General features: G+C 39.5%; 1 long non-coding RNA gene across 1 annotated transcript; it reads left to right on the forward strand.

Annotated features, from left to right (window-relative positions):
• Window positions 1–2,454: 2,454 nt before the first annotated feature.
• LOC121366846 lies at window positions 2,455–5,916 on the forward strand. The gene is made up of 3 exons (XR_005957236.1): window positions 2,455–2,598; window positions 5,561–5,714; window positions 5,859–5,916. It is a non-coding gene; the product is annotated as an uncharacterized LOC121366846 (long non-coding RNA).
• The last annotated feature ends 280 nt before the right edge of the window (window positions 5,917–6,196 follow it).

Consider the following 6,196-nt stretch of genomic DNA (forward strand, 5'->3'; position numbering starts at 1 on the left):
ATTAAGGCTAATTGAATAAGTCAAAATGGAGGCTTTTTTTCAAAAATGCCAGAGGGTAATTTTTTCAAAATGTGATCCTGGGCCAAATGGTGAATGTATAATATGGAATGGGCCTCCCAGACCAAATGGATATGGTGCTATTAAGTTCAAATCACCAATCACAGGCCAGTATCGTACAGTAAATGCTCACAGATTGTTTCATGGTTTTTAATAAGGAGATGGACATAATAGATGGCAGTGACATCAGTCACCTGTGCCATCAGTCACCTGTGCCATAACCGTCTTTGTATGTTTAAAGATCACTTGTCTGCTGAGCCACATGCAATTAACAGCTCGCGCATACAATGTGTGAACAGGGATGTCTGTCAGGGTCATGGACAATACACCCCCCCCCCCCCCCACCCCGCCTCTTGCATCTCAGAATGCATAACATATAAGAATGTAAAACAATAACAAAGGTTAATTTAAAGAAATATTTTATGTCATAATATCACATATAAATATCACATGATACATTTATTCAAAAGCATACATTTATTCACATTACTATTTTTTATTGTTTAAAGTCAATCTCCAATGTCTAGGGTTCATGTCCACAGCAGAAATGCTATCATGCAAACTGATAGTTCCTATATTATATGTATCACTTGAAACTTTGTGACAAACATTACTTTGAATAACTGTGGTCACAGGAGTTGTCTGCTCTTTGACTGTCAATATCTAATAATCCTTTCTTGTAGTCAGCTTGTTGATCTCTGTGCAAATGTTTATATTGTAAGTGATCTCTAGTTTTACTACCTTGCTGGACTAAGTGCCTTTTAACCACCTGTGGATTGTTTTGATATCTTTTTGGATAGTCCGACTCTTTGTCCATCTGACGCAGTGAACGCCTCACCCGAGCTGACAGTTCGGTGTCACAGTACTTGCACTTTTCTATCATCGATGTTCCTGGGGCGTTGTTCAGCCTGTGGATTGTGGATGTCATCGTTCGTGAATAGTTCACATTCTTAGGTAAGGAAACACTGAGAGAACGGTTCGCAGCCTCACATTTCTGTGTGTGTGTGTATACAGTTTCATTTGCTCTACAGCTGAAATACTTAGTTTAATCTTCAGAAGTTCCAGTACTAACATTTTGTAATTTTCATTCATATTCAGCTCTGTGATTCTGTGTGTACCCAGGAACATGGATCGGTGCCAGCAGTTGTTCGTTATTCCTCCACTGCAGACGACCGAGTACCGCGAACACTTTGAACAGTCACCACCGTAGCACGAAAGTGTCGTTTGCAGGACCTTTGGTAAGTTTCGTTTCAGTACACCGATATTACCAGTGTGTAGTTTCATCAGTTCTTTAAGAATTAAACTGCACCTTGCATTCATATCCTGGCTGAATACCTTCTGTGCTTCACACTTTTGTTCACGGGTGGACCCAGTAAACATGTCGGGACTGAAGTTAGCTTTGTAACACTTACGAAACTGACTCTGACCTAAGTGGGTTGGATCAGCTAGCCGCTGCACTTTCCACATTGGATCTAGAAGTTTCAAAGCACTGTCAACTCCAGCAGATGATCTGCAATCTCCATCTGTTGTGACGTATTTTATGAGAATACCTTCTAGAGCCAAGTCTGTTCCGATATCTTTTCCCATCTCGTATTCCGACAGCGGAGCAAACGGCGGCAAGTTTGCTGTGCATTCAGGATGACCACCGGGACACGTCACATGAAAACCTTTGTTTCTTAACCAACAAAGTTTATTCTGGAAGCAGGCACTTACAATGAATTTTCTTTCAGTCATTGTTTCACACGCAAGTCCTATAGCTTGTGATGCATTCTGGCCCGGTTTCTTCCGACTTGTTATTGTCGTGGAGTTGTATCTCCCATCCATGGCTATGTTAATTTCATCACGTTCATTTCCACGTTTCAGGTTAATGTCTTTCAGTAGCTCAACATTTTGTGCCATATCTTTTTCATTTAGATCTGTTACAGCCGTTGATACCTTGTATGATATTCTCTGCATGCTGCTCCGACACGGTGGTGGAATGTCTATGCCTGCCAATAGCACTCTCGCTCTCGTATTGCCGACGGGAGTGTCTTGGAGACCGATAGCAAGACCCACATTAGTTTTTGCTGCATTTGGGTCAGGTTTCTTTGTCTTCACCTCATTGCACAATTTGCTTTCAGGAGCAGTGAAGTCACAATTCACACAGTGTAGTGTTACTTTCCAACAAAGACCCCACTTAACCTCTTAAAATTAGCATTTCAGGCTCGTCGCACTCAGGGGAAGCTGTCGAGTGTTATCTGAAAGCTGCATTCCATGCATCTACCATTCTGTCATTGTCCATTATTCTCATGCCTTCTTTGTCTTTACACTGTTGTTCTTCTTTCATTTCAGACGCAGTACATGTACTCGTAATGGGACGTAGCAGGCGGACTGGCTGTGACGCACCTTCGCAATCTGGACTGGATATGGTGGCTGAAGTGGAACTCGACTTCTTGACCAAGGCAAACTCGTCTATATTCATTCGGACTACTGGTCGCAACTTCTCAGTGTGAGATTCTGGACTTGCATGTTCATGCAGCAGAGTTTCACCCTTATTCCAAGGTGCATGTCCCTTCTTGAACTGTGTCTTTCGTCTTGCCTTCCATGGATGTGACTCGTAGTGTATAATACAGCGAAATACTTATTGTGGTATGCATGTCCACCCGTATATATATCAGTTCATGTGTGATGTCACTTTCAGTTCTGATACATTAAAACATTTCAATGCAGTGGCAGTTGACAGCTTTTTTTTGTTCACTGTATATTCTGTACTGCAACTTTGCAGGCTGGTGCCATTTCCTCTGCATTCAGGTGTTACCCTCACCAGAATGACACTCGAGCAGTCCTAATTTGTAATTGGCATATGTTGACTGTGCAGTATCCAAAATTTTACAGTTTTAAAGTTTAAAATTTAAAAAAAAAAAGAACTTTGTGGGATTTTCATTTTTGAAAATGTATCAATTTAAATTAAATTGAATTTGTTTATGAAAAAATCATATTCCTGCCAACTGCTATATTTCAATTGCAGAGAACACAATAAGGAGCAAGTTTCTTTTTGTTGTTCAGAAAAATGTCTGTAACGTTTAAAGTTATTGCATAATTACTAGTCCACTATTTGGAATAATTTGACGCAGATTGCCGCCTTTTTGCGGCACAGGCAGTCCCCCATTTCACAGGCTCCAATAGCCATAGTTGGTATCAAATATTCTTTTTATTGCCTGTATGCAACTTGACATATGTATTTAAATGCCATATGTGAGTATGAGTGTCATGGTGAAAACAATTTTGGTCTGATAGGCATCAGACTAGAGTTATCCACCCATTTGGTTGTCCAAAATACCGAAACTAATGCGAGAAAATATAGTTTTGTTGTTATGTGATTAATGGCTGGGGAGCTGCTTTGTATACTGGATTGTTACACTGGGTTGGACAGGTAAGAGGTTGCAGTTAGTGAATATGTGCACTTGGTTTACACTGGATACTGCATAATGTCCCCCAGAGCACATTGAAATCATGCAAAATTTGTGTAAAATGCACAGAAATGGGTGCGATTCGGTCCCTTAGCCCACGTGTGTTTATTTACATTGATATAACGCGGAAAACAGCTGGACAACAGAGGTCGTCCTGTTGAGTGTTCATTGGGCCCAGGCAGGTAATGTTTCCCGTGAAATGCTAATGGCCTGGTGAAATTAATAAAAGTGCTACAGCCACTGGGGCTACATGAGAATACATAGTGAAATTAATTGTGGTCTGAGGCCTGATATAGTAGGATGTTTGACACAGGGTGACACACTTTGATACCTAATTGTGAGGTAACTATGACAGTTACAGGACTCAAAATGTACATGATAATTGTCCAGATAGGTGGAAATCTGAAACTAAACAGTTTGGGTGATGAATATTTTTTGTTTTTTTATTAAATTAAATTTTATTATATTTATATTTTCAGAATTTGTAATTTTATGACATGATTCAGCCTGCATTGTACCCCTGTCAGGTCATAGGTCATTCTTTTCAATCAGAATGTATTTCTACACCCTGTGGTAGCCTTACTTTGAAGGTTAAGGTTAAATAAGTCAATATGGAGGATTTCTTCAATGATGTTTGACACAGGGTGACACACTCTGATACCTAACTGTGAGGTAACTATGACAGTTACAGGACTCGAAATGTACATGCTAATTGTCCAGATAGGTGGAAATCTGAAACTTATCAGTTTGGGTGACGAATATTTTTTTTCTTTCAATTAAATTAAATTTTATTATATTAATATTTTCAAAATTTGTAATTTCACAAATTATAACATGATTCAGCCTGCATTGTACCCGTATCAGGTCATAGGTCATTCTTTTCAATCAGAATGTATCCCTACACCCTGTGACAACCTCACTTTGAGTATTAGAGTAAAAGTCAGTATCTTATCTGTGATATTTGTATTTGTATTTTTGCAAAGTTCTTTACACTGTTTTTATTTATATCTTGAATTTTTCTGTTGATGTTGATCATCACCTTGTTTGTTTCCATTACCATAGTTTGACACCTAATAGCCGATGTATTTTTCGTGCTGGGGTGTCGTTAAACATTTATTCATTCATTCATTCACTTTGAGTATTAAGGCTAATTGAATAAGTCAAAATGGAGGCTTTTTTTCAAAAATGCCAGAGGGTAATTTTTTCAAAATGTGATCCTGGGCCAAATGGTGAATGTATAATATGGAATGGGCCTCCCAGACCAAATGTGATCCTGGGCCAAATGGTGAATGTATAATATGGAATGGGCCTCCCAGACCAAATGGATATGGTGCTATTAAGTTCAAATCACCAATCACAGGCCAGTATCGTACAGTAAATGCTCACAGATTGTTTCATGGTTTTTAATAAGGAGATGGACATAATAGATGGCAGTGACATCAGTCACCTGTGCCATCAGTCACCTGTGCCATAACCGTCTTTGTATGTTTAAAGATCACTTGTCTGCTGAGCCACATGCAATTAACAGCTCGCGCATACAATGTGTGAACAGGGATGTCTGTCAGGGTCATGGACAATACCCCCCCCCCCCCCCCCCACCCCGCCTCTTGCATCTCAGAATGCATAACATATAAGAATGTAAAACAATAACAAAGGTTAATTTAAAGAAATATTTTATGTCATAATATCACATATAAATATCACATGATACATTTATTCAAAAGCATACATTTATTCACATTACTATTTTTTATTGTTTAAAGTCAATCTCCAATGTCTAGGGTTCATGTCCACAGCAGAAATGCTATCATGCAAACTGATAGTTCCTATATTATATGTATCACTTGAAACTTTGTGACAAACATTACTTTGAATAACTGTGGTCACAGGAGTTGTCTGCTCTTTGACTGTCAATATCTAATAATCCTTTCTTGTAGTCAGCTTGTTGATCTCTGTGCAAATGTTTATATTGTAAGTGATCTCTAGTTTTACTACCTTGCTGGACTAAGTGCCTTTTAACCACCTGTGGATTGTTTTGATATCTTTTTGGATAGTCCGACTCTTTGTCCATCTGACGCAGTGAACGCCTCACCCGAGCTGACAGTTCGGTGTCACAGTACTTGCACTTTTCTATCATCGATGTTCCTGGGGCGTTGTTCAGCCTGTGGATTGTGGATGTCATCGTTCGTGAATAGTTCACATTCTTAGGTAAGGAAACACTGAGAGAACGGTTCGCAGCCTCACATTTCTGTGTGTGTGTGTATACAGTTTCATTTGCTCTACAGCTGAAATACTTAGTTTAATCTTCAGAAGTTCCAGTACTAACATTTTGTAATTTTCATTCATATTCAGCTCTGTGATTCTGTGTGTACCCAGGAACATGGATCGGTGCCAGCAGTTGTTCGTTATTCCTCCACTGCAGACGACCGAGTACCGCGAACACTTTGAACAGTCACCACCGTAGCACGAAAGTGTCGTTTGCAGGACCTTTGGTAAGTTTCGTTTCAGTACACCGATATTACCAGTGTGTAGTTTCATCAGTTCTTTAAGAATTAAACTGCACCTTGCATTCATATCCTGGCTGAATACCTTCTGTGCTTCACACTTTTGTTCACGGGTGGACCCAGTAAACATGTCGGGACTGAAGTTAGCTTTGTAACACTTACGAAACTGACTCTGACCTAAGTGGG

The sequence above is a fragment of the Gigantopelta aegis genome, unplaced genomic scaffold, assembly GCF_016097555.1.
Source record: "Gigantopelta aegis isolate Gae_Host unplaced genomic scaffold, Gae_host_genome ctg7432_pilon_pilon, whole genome shotgun sequence".
Taxonomy (NCBI): domain Eukaryota; kingdom Metazoa; phylum Mollusca; class Gastropoda; order Neomphalida; family Peltospiridae; genus Gigantopelta; species Gigantopelta aegis.